We start from the raw sequence: 13,603 nt of genomic DNA, 5'->3' as shown, positions 1-13,603 counted from the left end.
TTAATATTCAGACAATACACTGGAGGTGACTGTTGTAATATAAAATTAATGGTTTACACACAGACCAGCTGTGGAGCCTCAGTTGTAGTTCCAGGAGTCTTTATTGTACATATTTACAAGTGTACAGATCCAGTTACTCTCGGCTATATTACAGGTAAGTAGACATGCAGTACACCCACCGGCCATCCTCACATCACCAGCTCAGGCCCCCAACTGACACACATGGAACATTCAGAACAACACCCACCCAACATTCTTCTGAGCTCATATATGCCAACATTCTCCACCATGTGGGAGGAAAAGGTTGCTCCAGAAAATGGGAGAAAGGAATTTTCGCGTAGGATTCCATTGGGGTTTTAATTATTTTAGGTGGGAATAAGAAAAAAATTGCAATATATTGTGTCACAAAAATCAGGCGTCTCCTGCCTGTGATGTCGTCACTCACTCCCTGGTCACGTGGGAAGGGACACGGGGCAACAGGAAGGGGAGGGGCGGGAAGCACGGGGATTCAGTCAGTTCCAGAAAGGCTGTAAGAAATAAAGACGTGTTGATACGCACCGCATTCGTGTCTGTCCATTTTATGTGAGAAGCTTGTAAGCATGGTCGTATAGGTTTGCGGGAGATCGATCCACCTCTTTACATTGGCGACGAAGCGGAAGAACCACCGCCAGCACAGCCACGCAAGTCCCAGCACCGTGCACTCGGAGACATCGAGTGCAGACGGAGCAGCAGGCTGCGGCCCTACCAAGACGTGACGGTGAAGGTAAGGCGGGTGGGAGTGAGTAAACTCCCCGCCAGCCACCATCCTTGGTAGGATTCTGGGCGGGGTAGCTGCACGTACCCGTCAACGGCGGCGAACACCCGGCAGGTGGAGCGCGTCGGCTCCCTGCGACGGCAACGAACACCGGCAGGTGGAGCGCGTCGGCAACGAACACCCGGTAGGTGGAGCGTGCCAGCTCCCTACGACGGTGACAAACGCCCAGCAGGTGGAGCGCGTCGGCTCCCTGCAGTAGGGGCGGGCCATCCCACCAGCGACGTGAGGCCCCAGGCAGAAAGAAGCTGCCCACGACTGGAGAAAGGAGACAGCGGTGGGTGGAGCGCGTCGGCTCCCCACGTGAAGGTAGGCTGTCAGTTTCTCCCGGATCACTCGCCAGAGGTGGATGCGCGGGAGGGGAGTGCATTTGGCTCCTCACCACAGTTTCCCGCCAAGTAGGCCATGATCCACGTGGGTGGAGCACATCGGCTCCCCACGGGCTTAAGACTCTCCTTGTTCTTCGTTTCTCCTTACTTCCCCCATCTCGTCTCTCATCAACGAAATTGTGTCATGCTGGATGACTCTTCAGAGGAGTCACTTACCGTACAACTAACACCTGCCCGGACAACTCGCTCAAAAATGACGGACAGCCTGATCTCACAACTGCCCCCCAATTTTGACCTCAGTGATTCCAGCACGCTAGGGCCCAGGTGGAAGAAATGGCTAAGGGATTTTGAAGTCTGCCTCAAGGCAGTGGGCCCTCTTGAAGATGAAAGGAAACATAGTCTGCTCACTCATGCCATAGGATCTAACGTAAGAGACATTCTAGATGAAATGCCTGGAGATACCATAGACACCTACATCAACTTAAAAACTGCGCTCACCGATTACTTCACGCCCCACACCAATGTGGATTATGAACGGCACGTCTTCCACACCACGAAACAAATAAAAGGTGAAACAATGGACGCGTTTGTGATGAGACTGAGAGTAAAGATGAAACACTGCGACTTTAACAAATACTCCAATGAGGAAGCACTTCGCTCACAAATAATAGTAGGTTGTGAAAGTAGTGACTTCAGGAAAAGACTACTGCAAAAACCACATAGTCTGGAAGGGATCCTACGCCTAGCACGAGCAGAAGCAGCCCTAACAGCACAGGTAGAAGGGCTGGATGGCATCACCATCACCCATGGGAAACATGAGAGTCTACACAAACTGGAAAACATCCCTAAATGGAACACAGACCCATTTTGCTATCGTTGCGTGCATGAGTACCCACACGAGGGCACGTGCCCCGCCATGGGTCAAATCTGCTCTGCATGTGGGGGAGAAAACCATTACAAGGCTGTTTGCTTCATATATCGCAGCAAAATGCGTAGAAGCGGAAGGAACAGAAGATCCACGCCAGAAAGAGAGCCGAGACGCCCAAGTCCCAGTCGTGACTCACACAACAAAGATGAGTCGCCATGCCACAGGTTTCGTGAGGAACCCACAGACCGAAGACAAGCAAGGTCATCACGAGAGTGGAGAGACAACAAAGTGGCGTCCTCTGGACGAAGAAGGCGCCCGAGGAGATATGTCAGGTGTTTAGTGGAACAATCATAGTCGGACAGCGTCTCCAACACCTCTTCAGAAGACAATACCAAAAATGAACTGCAACCACGGAAAGGAGAACCACGGGTGAAAGGCTACTTATATGCACTTGGGAACCCCACAGCAAAAGAGAACAGCCCCACTCTCATAATACAAGTCAACCAGGTGGCTGCTGAATTTCTCGTGGACACGGGAGCCACGGTCAACGTAGTAAGGGAAGAGGTCTACAACAGCATGCCAAACTCACCACGCCTGCAACCAGCCCGAGCGCTTATTTTTCCATATGGCTCCACAACACCCCTTGTGTGCAAGGGTTTCTTCCTGGCCTCATGCAAATACAAAGACCACGAGAAAGAGATACCCATGCATGTCCTAGAAGCCGCCACACATAGTGGGTGCATTCTCAGCTACAAATCGGCTGTTGACATGGGGCTAATACATATTCTATACAGACTCATGATGCACAAGCATTTGGATCCCACTTCAAGCATTGATCAAGTCTTCCCTGCACTATTTAAAGGTCTAGGAAAATTGAGGGACAGGCAAATTGAACTACACATAGACCATGGCGTCACGCCTGTAGCCCAACACTACAGGGGAATTCCCATTAACATACAAAAACAGGTAGAAAACGAACTGATCAAACTCCTAGAAGCCGACATAATTGAACCGGCTGAAGGTCCGACCCCCGGGTGTCCCCCATAGTACCCGTACCAAAGAAAGACTCCCCGGTCATTCGCATTTGCGTGGACATGCGAATGAAGCAATATTAAGAGAACGTCATCAATCTCCCCGAATAACAGATATGGTACATCTCCTCAATGGTGCCACTGTCTTTTCAAAACTGGACCTCAACAAAGGCTACCATCAGCTAGAACTCCATAAAAAATCCAGGTACATCACCACTTTTGCTACTCACCTGGGTCTCTATAGATACAAGAGGCTCAGTTTTGGAGTCTCCTCCGCAGCAGAAATCTTTCAGTCAGAAATTCACAACGTAATCAAACATGTGCCAAACTGCCTAAATTATAGCGACGACATCTTGGTTTTCGGACAGACTCAAGAACAGCACGATGACACACTCATGCGGGTGTGCATGGCACTGGAAGAAGCGCACCTAACACTAAACAAAGAGAAGTGTGAGTTCAGGAAAACAATGCTACGATTCTTTGGGCACATCTTCTCTGAAGGTGGAATGACACCGGATCCTGAGAAGGTCAGCGCCCTCACAAACACCACACCACCAACCTCCGTTACCGATGTGCGATCAATTCTGGGCTTGGCAAGCTACTGCACAAGATACATCAAGGATTTTGCATCGGTCAGCGCACCCCTACGAGCCCTCACTAAACTCAATGCAGAATTCAAGTGGTCAGACGAGTGCCAACAGGCCTTCCAAACCATCAAAAACCGCATTGCGGATGCCAAAAACATGGCCTACTTCGACCCCAAAAGACACACAGAACTAATCGTGGACGCAAGCCCAGTTGGCCTAGGGGCTATACTGACTCAACTTGATCGCAAAGATGGTCAAGCAGCACACGTGGTATCCTATTCAAGTCGCAGCCTCTCAAAAACTGAACAAGCCTATTCACAGGCTGAAAAGGAAGGTTTGGCTGTAGTTTGGGCCTGTGAGCATTTCCATCTATTTCTCTATGGAAAACCATTCACAATAGTCACCGACCACCAGGCATTACTGGTCATCTACGGCAGTGCTCAGGCTAAGATGCCCCCGAGAATAGCTCGATGGGCCTTAAGGTTACAAGATTATCACTTTGACATCATTCACCGGCCAGGGAAAGAGCAAAATCCAGCAGACTTTCTCTCGCGTCACCCCAGCCAAGACAGCAGCCCAGACCCCTCTATAGCGGATCAATACATCATGTACTTAGTAAAGGGAAATGCCCCACAAGGTGTGGACATGGAGCAAATAGCCCGAGAAACCAACACCGACCAAGCAATACAAATCATCATGAGATGCCTCGAGAAGGGCCGCTGGAAACATGCAAAACAACTCAAAGAGAATGTAGGAGATGAGACTAAACAAGACATCACGTGTCTAATGGCCGTAAAGGAGGAGCTTGCCAAAACTGAGGAAGGACTTTTACTAAAAGGAACCAAGTTAGTTATTCCACAGACCCTGAGAAAAAAAATCCTAGAGCTGGCGCATGAAGGACATCGTGGAATAATGTCCACCAAAAGAATGTTGCGTCAAAGAGTATGGTTCCCTCATTTGGACACTCAAGTAGAAGAACTGCTAAAAAACTGTCCCACCTGCGCGGTCCTCAATCCACAAACCAGACCAGAACTCCTCAGGATGACGGAATTGCCGGAAGGGACCTGGGAAGAAATTGCAGTAGACCATTATGGCCCACTAGAGGGAGGTGAATATATTCTTGTGGCCATTGATGAATATTCCAGATTTCCGGACGTACAAATCATACCGTCCACAGCGGCATACTATACCATTCCTGCGTTGGATCGGATGTTCGCCATTTATGGCATTCCAAAAATACTGAAATCCGATAACGGACCCCCATTTACTGGACATGATTTTAGAAACTTTGCAGAATACATGGGCTTCCATCACAGGAAAGTAACACCGCTGTGGCCTCAAGCCAATGGTACAGTTGAGCGATTCATGAAGAACATCAAGCGTACCACGCAGATTGCTCGCCTGACAGGAGAATCGGTGGAGAAATTGCTGTGCCAATTAATGAGGGACTATCGCAACACACCCCACAGCACCACAGGCAAATCGCCATCCGAAGTCATGTTTGGAAGAAATGTAAGAACCCGACTACCTCACATGGGGCTGGAAGAAGAACGCTACAAAGGTGATGCGGAAATGAGAGAGCAAGATGCATTACGGAAATCGGACATGAAAGAAACAGCTGATAAGAAAAGAATGGCTGAAGAGAATCTTCTAACAACGGGAGACATCGTCATTGCAAGGCAGCCGCAAAATCGCAAGAACATGGCAGCTTTCAGAGAAGAGCCCCTCACCGTAACGCATAGGAAAGGGTCTCTCATCACGGCTGAAGGCAGCACCCATGTCTTGACAAGAAATAGCTCCCACTTCAAAAGGATGCCAGGAATCGTACCGCTAGTTGAATCTCGCACACCCCGAAGTACATGGGAAAAGGACGCACCCTACGAAGGAGACAGAGAGGATTCCGGCGCAGAGGAGCCCTGTTGGCTCTCCCAGGAATCGAGCGAGAGAAACGATTGGAGGCCCCAAAGGACTCGCAGAAAACCACATTGCCTCATTGAAGAAATGTCATGATCCCGAACTTTATGTTTAGTATCGGGGGGGGGGGGGTGTGATGTCGTCACTCACTCCCTGGTCAAGTGGGAAGGGACACGGGGCAACGGGAAGGGGAGGGGCGGGAAGCACGGGGATTCAGTCAGTTCCACAAAGGCTGTAAGAAATAAAGACATGTTGATACGCACCGCATTCGTGTCTGTCCATTTTATGTGAGAAGCTTGTAAGCATGGTCGTATAGGTTTGCGGGAGATCGATCCACCTCTTTACACTGCCTAAATTGGGAGGGTTGGCACGAATGTGAGCTGCCAATCATAACACTCACCAACATTCTACCGGCATACATCAATGACCAGCAAGACAGGACAAGACTGGGCGTACATCACAACAGTGACGGGTCCTAGAACAGGTATAAAGCGTGCAATTGTCGCCTCTGTGCAAGGGAAACAATTAAGCATTTGCTTTTAAACTGTCCAGCTACGGCCTCTGACAGGATTGTATTCCGTGGAAAATGTGTACATGATTTTAATTCCATTAATTCTCAGCCTTTTTAGGCCCCCTGTATGAACGGGAAGCAAATAAGCTTGATACTGGCCCTGGCTCGATTCTGGATCCACATCAAACCACCTTTGGGTGTTTATGAAGCCTTAATTGTGAGCTACTACGGCCTGTAGAATGCTGGCCGGGGGCCTGCTACGTTTCCCTCTGGAACTTGTGTTTCCTTGTCCACCTGACAGCTTGCCCCCTTTCTATGTCCATGAATCCAATGCTGCCGCCGGTGTTGCGCGCTGTGTGCAGGTGGAGTTGCGTTGCCATGACTACGGCCGCTGAACCTCTGCGCGCTCCCGTTTTCGCGCAGGGCCGGCGTTGTGGGCGCGCGCGGCTCTGGGAGCGCGGGACGTTGCGGCTGCGGGAGGAGCGGGGGATGGAGGATCAGACGTGCCGGGAGGGCAAGCGGGGGCCCCGCGGGGAGGTCAGGTAAGGGTGGCCGGTGGAAGCCAGTGGCCTGATGCATACCGCAGCTGCTGGTGGCAGGCAAGCGGGAGCATGCCGCGGGGGGTGGGCTCTGGTGCAGGTGGGGTGGACTGGGTGGCATTGGGGGCTGGCAGGATGCAGGTAAGGCTGTCATGGGCTCCGATAGAGCGGGTCCTGAGCTGCATGCAGATACGGGATCGGCGGCCTGGGGGCGGGACGGATACAGGTGAAGTGGCTGCAGATACGCGGCTGTGGACAGGGATGGCGGGGGCACACGGGCACTGGTGGAGGGGCAGGCATGGGTACCGTGGAAGCAAGGGCACGTAGCGGGAACTGGCAGGGCAGAATGGGGGGCGATCTGTGACAGGGCTCGGGTGGGAGGTACAGAGCAGTAGGGTCTTCAATGGGAATGGGTAAAATACGGCGGGAGGGGGTAGTTTCTTGCGTGGGGGCAATACATACGGGGGAGAGTACTGGTGTGCCTCGTGCGAGTTAAGGGGCTGGTGGCAATGAGGTGATCTAGGCAAATTGCTATGTGACTTGAATTGCCTCCTTCTTGGGGTGTTGAGATGCGGCTGCTTCCTATTGGGGTTCCGGGGCGCTGCTTCATATGGGTTTAATAGATGCTGTTTCATGTGGCAATAATAGATTGCGTCCTATTATTGGGGCAATGCAGGCTGCTGCTTGCTAGTGCAGTAGCGGGTGCTGCTGCTTCCTGTGTGGATTATAGTGGCTGCTGCATTCAGTGTGGGTCGCGGAGACTTATGCTCCGTATCGGGGTAACCAAGGCTGCTGCATGTTATGGGGCTAATACAGGCCGATACCTCAGATCGTGGTAACACAGTGCCCTGCTGCTTGCTAGTGCGGTAGAGGGTGCTGCTGCTTCCTGTGTGGGGTAAGGGAATGGGCAGCTTGCTAATGCAGTAGAGGGTGCTGCTGCTTCCTGTGTGGGGTAAGGGAATGGGCAGCTTGCTAGTGCAGTAGAGGGTGCTGCTGCTTCCTGTGTGGGGTAAGGGAATGGGCTGCTTGCTAGTGCAGTAGAGGGTGCTGCTGCTTCCTGTGTGGGGTAAGGGAATGGGCTGCTTGCTAGTGCAGTAGAGGGTGCTGCTGCTTCCTGTGTGGGGTAAGGGAATGGGCAGCTTGCTAGTGCAGTAGAGGGTGCTGCTGCTTCCTGTGTGGGGTAAGGGAATGGGCAGCTTGCTAGTGCAGTAGAGTGCTGCTTTCTACATGATTGCTGCCGGCACATGCCTCTTATACGGGTTACCTGGGCTGCTGCTTGCAGCGGGGCTGTTGAGGTCGCAGACTAGGGGTAAGAGCGATGGTGCCCCAGGCGCCGCTGCTTCCGGATTGATTCTAGGCTCGGCTCTGGGGCAGGAGAGCATACACGTGCATGGGAAAACGAGAGAAGGGGCGTCTATAGGATTGGTTGTTCTCGCCACCTGCAAAGCGGCTTTCGAGGAGTGGCTGGACGGGGACTACGAAGGCCTGCGTTTTTAAATAATTTGACTTGTTGCATTGTTTGGAGGGGCCACTTGTATGATGTATTGCTCTACGAGGAGCCATGAGGCGGATGTGGTGGTTGGGGGGGGGGGGACATATGGTTGGTGGCGACAGGGCAGATACTGGTTGCCATAGCCCTCTATGGGGAAATTGCATGAATGGCTGCAGCCCTAAAAAAATGTGGGGGGACTCTGACGCACTCACGGGGAAGTGACGTCATAGGAAGTGAACACTTAATTTTAATATGCACATTGCATTCAACTTGTCTTTCACAGTTGAAATAACTGCACATACCAAATAAACATGTGCCAATACAACGTACCAGCCTTTAGATCTAAGACTCGCTAATAAAACATGTCCTTTATAGCAGGATGTCCATACGAGACATTTTAGTTGATACTTGTGGGTTAAGGGTCTTCCTTACAGCCGCATGACCGGGGTTCGAATCCCGGTGGCGCCACTGCCCACTTCAAGTGCTTGCAGCAAATAGTCATCTTTTTTAAAGTCTTTTTCAGAGGGGTGGGGGGGCGGTGGCAGCGTCCGCCCTCTTCAAAAAGTGGTCTCTCGACGTGTGCCCTGACTGGCGGCGGTGATCACGGCGGACGGTGCTCTGGGAGGAGGTCAAACTGAACGTTTGGCGTCTGCCCTCACTGTGGGTCGGGGGTAAACAGCATATCTCACTGGGGCAACGGATGGCATCCTTTTTATGTGCCGGGGAAGGCGCCTGACGGGTCCCTCGTTCCCACTATGTCAGTCAGTCTGCTTCTTCCCCTGTTCTGGCGTATCCACCCCTCGTTCCCACTAGGTCAGTCAGTCTGCCTCTTCCCCTGTTCTGGCGTATCCACCCTCGTTCCCACTAGGTCAGTCAGTCTGCCTCTTCCCCTGTTCTGGCGTATCCACCCTCGTTCCCACTAGGTCAGTCAGTCTGCCTCTTCCCCTGTTCTGGCGTATCCACCCTCGTTCCCACTAGGTCAGTCAGTCTGCCTCTTCCCCTGTTCTGGCGTATCCACCCTCGTTCCCACTAGGTCAGTCAGTCTGCCTCTTCCCCTGTTCTGGCGTATCCACTAGGTCAGTCAGTCTGCCTCTTCCCCTGTGCTGGCGCATCCACCCCTCGTTCCCACTAGGTCAGCCAGTCTGCCTCTTCCCCTGCAGGTGTGCTGGCGCATCCACCCCTCGTTTCCAATAGGTCTGCCAGTCTGCCTCTTCCCCTGTTTTGGCGTATCCACCCCTCGTTCCCACTAGGTCAGTCAGTCTCTTCCCCTGTTCTGGCGTATCCACCCCTCGTTCCCACTAGGTCAGTCAGTCTCTTCCCCTGTTCTGGCGTATCCACCCCTCGTTCCCACTAGGTCAGTCAGTCTCTTCCCCTGTTCTGGCGTATCCACCCTCGTTCCCACTAGGTCAGTCAGTCTGCCTCTTCCCCTGTTCTGGCGTATCCACTAGGTCAGTCAGTCTGCCTCTTCCCCTGTTCTGGCGCATCCACCCCTCGTTCCCACTAGGTCAGCCAGTCTGCCTCTTCCCCTGCAGGTGTTCTGGCGCATCCACCCCTCGTTTCCAATAGGTCTGCCAGTCTGCCTCTTCCCCTGCAGGTGTTCTGGCGCATCCACCCCTCGTTTCCAATAGGTCAGCCAGTCTTCCTCTTCCCCTGTTCTGGCGCATCCACCCCTCGTTTCCAATAGGTCAGCCAGTCTGCCTCTTCCCCTGCAGGTGTTCTGGCGCATCCACCCCTCGTTCCCACTAGGTCAGCCAGTCTGCCTCTTCCCCTGCAGCTGTTCTGGCGCATCCACCCCTCGTTCCCACTAGGTCAGCCAGTCTGCCTCTTCCCCTGCAGGTGTTCTGGCGCATCCACCCCTCGTTTCCAATAGGTCTGCCAGTCTGCCTCTTCCCCTGCAGGTGTTCTGGCGCATCCACCCCTCGTTTCCAATAGGTCAGCCAATCTGCCTCTTCCCCTGCAGGTGTTCGGGCGCATCCACGCGCAGCGTGCAGTCGGGATGATGCAAAGACAGTTTCCCCCTGTGATGTGGCCCCTTGGCGCCATGCAGACTGATGCAACGCAGAAGCGGGAGGGGCATGCGGGCCTTGCTTGCCATTGTGCGTGTGCTCGTGTCTCCTGCTCGGGGTAAGACGACCCACAGCACGGGGTAGACCCTGACAGTGGTTGGGACGTGTATGTTTGTCACAACCCCCCTTAAGCACAGTCCTTTGTAGCTGGGGTCTGTGGCCCTCATACGGCGAGGCTAGTGGAGGCGGTGCGTTCAGCCAGGACGACTGTGTCTTTTGAAAAGGACCCAAGGTATTAAATCATTGTACCCTCTTCCTCATTTCGGTGTAAGTAGCCCCACATGTATTCCTATGTTTGCCCAATCTCCTTTCGGTTCTATTCCGCGCTGTCTACATGTGCTTAGCATAACACTGGCCACATACTACGAGCAAACGGTTTTACCACATGCATGCGATGCGAACACGCATTTTTCCAAATGCATGAGTTGTTTCCTCGCTGCACCCAAAACGTTATCTGGCAGAAAGTCTCTAGCATTATTAAATTCAATGTTATCACGTTACTATGTACAGGGAGTGAGTGACTCATGCACCCGGCTGTGACCTGGAAATGAGCGCGAATAATTAAGCTGCAATTACATGTCAACAAAACCACGAATGCCTGGGCCGTGCCTCAAGCGTCACTGATGTGAGAGAAGTTTGCAGTACAAATGGACTTGACCAAATACTTCTACACACTGGCTTTGCATAGCGCACCTCTGCGTTATTTGCAGCCTCCTGGCACTTGGTTCTGATAAGTGTGAAATGGGGCGGGGGGCAGGCGCTGTGGTGTGGAGCGGAGGCCGGAAGTACGGCAGTCTTGGCAGACAGCTTGATTCTCCATGGTTTGTGGCAAGGACACTTGGAAGTGCGTTTTTATCTATTAGCCCCCAGGGATGGAATACTAGAAAACCTTGGCGCTGCGGCGGAGGGTCAAGGGGTAAGATGTAGCGGGCAGGCCTTTGCGCTCTGAGTGACTTTTCAGACATGAGTGCGGTGCCAGCAGGAACGAGGCTGCCTTGTGTGCCATGCCAAAGTGGCAGTAGATTGACAGGTGAGCCGCTTAGTTGGGAGAGAAATTGGTAGTTTGGGTGTCCTTGGAGCGTTGCAGTTCAAGGCTGGTCTGAAAATGGCTAGGCCGTGGTGGTGTTGCCTGTCGTAATGGGGTTTTTGCTTTTTTACGCTGGGTTTTAGGATGAGTGCAGACCCTGTAGACTGTTGTTGATGACCTATGTCTGATGAAATCACTACTGCTATGCAGGATCACAGGAATGAGTAATGGATAAACCACCTACTGAGCCCCACACTAGGATTAGAATCCTGGCTGATTTAGTAGTAAAGGGGCCACAGGCATAGGCCGAAAGATACACCACCTGCAACGTCTGTGGTAACGCAGGCCGAGGGCAGGCTATACCACTGTGGTCCCAAAAGTAGACTAGGGAGACATGGTCTCTTGACAGTACTTTATTTTTTTCGTTGGGGTTCAAAAGCTTTGATCCATGCTTTTTGGCATCGAACCAGGAGTCTGGGTGCTTTTCGGCGCCGGGCTGGTGTGGAGCCAGGGAGCAGTGGCACCACGTCCAACAATGTAGCAGCATTGGCTTGCAAGTCAAATGCCACAGGGATGGCGGGTGATGCCGGGTGCTGGAAGATTGTGGCCTCGGGTGAAGAGAAGCAGAGACTGGCCTTTGGCGTTGAACAGACTCGGCTGGCTTGCCACAGTGTTTGGGTACTGCAGCAGTGTCAGAAGCTGCTGACCAGGCGGCGCAGTCGAGTTTGGGTGGTTCTCAGTTTTGGAGATGGTGGAGCGTCAGCTTCGAGAGGGCTCAGAGATGCAAAGGCAGTTGAGCGCCGAGGTCAAGGATGACTCCAGTGGTTTCTGTACAGCAGCTTGGATTGCATCAAAAGTGCCCAAACTGGCGTCAAAGCAGTTCAGCGATGCAGGGAGAGTCATGGGTCGCTACCTTGGTTCTGCAGCTGCTGGACCTCCAGTGAGCAGGAGCCTGTTTCCAGTTCAGCCAGCAAAGAGAAGCTTTGGTCCAGCAGCAGTCACCCCCAGTGTTCTCTGCAGATGGTTGGGGGACAGAGCTCTCCTCTGCCTTGAAGCCTTCGGCCTTCCTTTATGGCAGAGGCCTTTGGAATGGACTGCATTACCAACAGAGGACCAAAAGTATATCATTCTTCTGATGGTCGAAGATGAATGAAAGGCAAAATGTCACAGGGGATTGGTCCAAAGCAAGCCTGCTGTAAAGCGTCCAATCCCCGTTGTTGTATCAAGTGCGCTTTGCTTTATGACATCACACCCTGAGTACCTTGCCTGCAGGAAAGGGAGGGGACAGTAAAACAAAAAAAAGGGAGCCTTTTCTCTCTGGCTATTCTACCTAGGTCATACAAGTAGGGTCAACCCCTACTCCCACTGGTGGCTGGGATAAAGTACTTGCACATAGAAATATGAATTCCACCGTGGGGGACCTATTTATTTTTGCTTATTTGTGAATCAAAGTTCAGGTTCGGGTATCCACACCAGATATCCCGTGAGGAAACGGGTATCTGCTCACTGGAGCCAAAAGATCCCCTGCAGGTGCCAGCCAGACTCCCTGGCGTGGGAGTGCAACCGAAGGACCGTACCTATAAACTTTGATTCACAAATAAGCCAAAATAAATAAATCCCCACTGTGGAATTCATATTTGTATGTGTATTCTACCTGAGTCTCCTTCCCATGACTCCAGTAGTCATCTCCATGGTGTGAGTGCCTGCCTCAATGGGACCCCTTGAGGGGAACCTTTCTATGCCCTGGGGGGAAGGTGTTACCCTTCCTGCTGAAGAATCCAAGAGGCAGCATCCTGGCTATTGTTCCATGTGTCAGCCTTGGAAACCAGTCTAGATGCCAATATACATCAGTCCTGTCATAGTGAGGCCCTGCTCGCAGAGCGGACACTAGTGTGATCAATTGCAACAACCTTGTAGTTGTGTGGTTCTAGCTGTCACCATGCCAAACCAAGCGTAGCTTGTATTTACAGATTCACGTGCCACCAAACTCTAGGTTCCCCAAGCATTTGAAGTGAGATCAGAGGTGTGAACAGTTAAAATGTCACCTCTTCCTGCAGGGCCTTTGTGTCGCAGCAGCTGCCGGGGATGCACGGGTGATCTTTGAACCTGTTCTGTGGCACTGCAGGTTCAAAACTCAGGGGAGCTGGGAGCTATTCAGCTCCTGGTTGAAGCATAGAAGAGCCTAGTTAGCCTGACACCAACATCTATTACAAGTTACTTCTGGCTCCCCAGGCCAATGAATGCCAAACATACACACTCGTGTCGTGTGAACGTAACTGTGTACATTTGTAACAACTGCTAAATAAACATTAGGACACATCCATGTGACCCTTAAAGCATAAGGAGTCGTATACAATGGGCAAAACGTGTGGAAGTTAGAGTTATGAAGCGCAAGGTTCCTCAATGTTAGTTCCTGGTCCCTGGTTAA

The 13,603-nt window shown here is 52.1% G+C and overlaps 1 protein-coding gene across 15 annotated transcripts in view; it reads left to right on the top strand.

Moving 5' to 3' along the window:
- The window catches only part of SRCIN1 (SRC kinase signaling inhibitor 1), a 1,709,922-nt gene that overhangs the window by 821,599 nt on the left and 874,720 nt on the right, over positions 1–13,603 (top strand). Inside the window, exon 1 of one of the 15 annotated variants that reach the window (XM_069634681.1) lies at positions 6,500–6,593. The exons of 13 other annotated variants lie outside the window; for them this stretch is intronic. The gene's annotated coding sequence lies outside the window, so the exon portion shown is untranslated. Of the gene's footprint in view, positions 1–6,499; positions 6,594–13,603 lie in introns of those variants that run through there. One more of the 15 variants, XM_069634682.1, reaches the window with a different exon arrangement.

The sequence above is a fragment of the Ambystoma mexicanum genome, chromosome 13, assembly GCF_040938575.1.
Source record: "Ambystoma mexicanum isolate Mex_15411 chromosome 13, UKY_AmexF1_1, whole genome shotgun sequence".
NCBI classification, from domain to species: domain Eukaryota; kingdom Metazoa; phylum Chordata; class Amphibia; order Caudata; family Ambystomatidae; genus Ambystoma; species Ambystoma mexicanum.
This window is presented reverse-complemented; position numbering and strand designations above follow the sequence as displayed.